We start from the raw sequence: 2,825 nt of genomic DNA on the forward strand, positions 1-2,825 counted from the left end.
TGTGATCTGAATAACTGCTTCAAAGGTAACAATATGCAGTGCATGAACTATTGTTATGCTATTACTTGGTTACGATATTTTATTTTGCATTTTTTCCATAAAATAATAAAAGAAGATCTGAATGGCCAATAAACAAGAAAAGTATGCTCAGCTTCCCAAGGAGTAAGATATACAAATCAAAAACAACAGTGAGATTCCATTTCACAACTATCACATAAGCAGAAAACAACAAAATTATATGAGAAAGCTGTCTTTCATTCTTTGGCAGGGGACCAAAAATTAGCTCAATCTTTCTGCAAAACAGATTGTCATTTCTAGTGATAAAGATCCATCTTATAACTCAGGCATTCTACTTAAAGGTGTGCTTATTGAAAAAAAATTGTCAAATGTATGAGGATGTTTACTGATTTTGCTAACAAAATAGTGCCCATCATTCTATTTATAAATAAGCCAATCTATCTGCAAAAATACTACCATCAAACAGTTAAATCAACTAGAGATATGCTTATAAACATAAATTAATCTCAATAGCACAGTATTGACTTAAAAAAAAGCTGCAGAAGGTTATATACAATGCAGTACTGTTTCTTAAAAGCCTAAGACATGTTAATACTACATAGCATGTATGGAGAGATGAGCTTATGAGCCTCATGTTGGCCATTGGTTCTGATAAGGGAGAGTGGGGAATGAAATGAGGGTGACAACCTTCAATGGCATCTTTGCTTACATTCTGAAAACCTGAAATAAATGTGACAAAAAGGGTTAATATTTGAATACACAAGTGTTTGTTATTTTGTTCTCTGTTTTTGTCTGCACATTTGAAATATCCCAGCATTTGTAAACCTTTCCTTTAAAAAAAAAAAGTTTCAAATACATACAAGAAAAGAAAAACAAATAGCACTTATATAAATTCTACCCTATAATGAAAAAGTTTATTGACAGGCCTAGAGACAGGTTCCTTTCTTTCTGGCCTACACTGAAGGAACAAAGAGACATTTCCACCAAAGTTTCCCCAGCAGCCAAATTTGATTAGACTGTTATTCCCCCAAATGCAGCTTCCAAAAGATCTTTTGGCAAAGTCCTAGTGAGCACAATATCAGTCAAAACTCCAGGACCAGCTCGCCCATGCTTCTCATTTGCCTGGGAGGCAGAACTCTCTTCTTTCCATGCTGAGGAGCACGGAGTACTACTGACCTCTGCCCCAGATGGACTGAGTTCTCAGGTCCGGCCTTGAGGCATGTGACCCACACTCACACTCAATGAGTCTCACAACCTGAGGATTTGTACTTGATTTTACTAAGACTGCTCCAGCCTTATAATAAGAGCCTGTGCTGTACCAAGAGACCAGCTGAGTTCAAGGCCTGGGGCATCCAACTGCCCGCTAAACTCCTCTAAGCCAGTAGAAAGACCAATAAAGTCCCTGCCCAGGAGGATTGTAATAGGATTAGGTTAGATAACGCAGGTGGGGCATTCTGAATGGCTCCTGGACAACACAAAGGCTCACTCCTTGGCTGGCCCTGCTATTTTAGTCCCTTAAGCCTTACCATCAATGTCTTCTTATTCATCAGAAAAGCCTTATGCTTTAAATCACCCACAAAGAACCATGAATGATTATGAGAAATGTGACTGGAGATGAATAATGGTGATGGGGATTTGTGAGAGATCTTTCCCAAAAGTATCTTCCTGGTGACCTTCGTGGGCTCACCCTGGAGTGCAATAAGAAAATATTGTAAAAGGAAAGCTCTCCTTGACACACTATGACTCAAGAGAGTTTGCCTTAGAGAAGCCTCTGAAGAAAGGCCTGAAGTCAGCCTCTGGCCCTGAGTGTTTTCTTCCTATCAATTCTTTCATTCTTCAGATAGTAAATGAGCTCCCTCCTATGTACCATATGGGGAAGGAAGAACCGTGAGTGACATTCCTATACCAAATTGTGAATAAACAAAATTGTTTTCTTGGATTTTTTTTAATGTATCAGACTAGCTCTTCACTCCAAAAGAGAAAGAAGGGAAGGAAGAACAATGGTAAATATTGAAAAATGAAAATACCAAAAGAAACAAAACATAATAAGCATACCCCACCCCACCCCTCACCCCGCTGAAATTTGGCTGAGCTGTGGCTGCTTCTCGCACCATCCTAGAAACTAGCTGCACAAAGGACAGCCACAGGGACCTGCTTGGCTCAGCTGCTGCCGCCTGTCCTACCAGTAATGGGAACCTTGGTGAGCCCTACCCTTGCCCCGCCAACCACTGAGAGAACCTTGCAGAACTTCAGTCTGCCCTCATCATCATCAGATCCTTCTTGAGCTGCAGCCTGCCCATGCCTGCACCAAGTTGAAAGCCACACTGAACCCCAGCAGGAGCTGTGGTGAGCCTGCACTGCCCTCCCACTTTCATGTGAGCCTTGCTCACACCCCCTGCCACTGTATCATTGCTGCAGAATCAGGGTGAACATTGAGAGTTTTAACAATGTCAAAAGGAAGGAGCAAAAGGCACTCTCAGACCTCCAGCCCACCCAAAACAAGTCCAGGAGACAAGGTCATAGAAGAACTTGAAAGTCACATACCCGAAACTTCTGAGATGATAGCAACTGAAGTAAAGAAACAACTCCATCTGGCTATGGAGGAAATAAGATCAGAAATAATCTCTCAGGTAAAAAAAGGAAATGACAACAATCATGAAAGAATTGCTCAGTACATCTAGAAAAGACATAGACTAAAACAATAGAGTGGGACAGTTTCCTAGAAAGGTACAAATTACCACAGCTGAATCGACAAGATATAACCACTCTCAGTAGCCCAATAACAGCCAATGAAATACGAGATGTAA

Source organism: Octodon degus, unplaced genomic scaffold (genome assembly GCF_000260255.1).
Source record: "Octodon degus isolate 3935 unplaced genomic scaffold, OctDeg1.0 scaffold00266, whole genome shotgun sequence".
Taxonomy (NCBI): Eukaryota; Metazoa; Chordata; class Mammalia; order Rodentia; family Octodontidae; genus Octodon; species Octodon degus.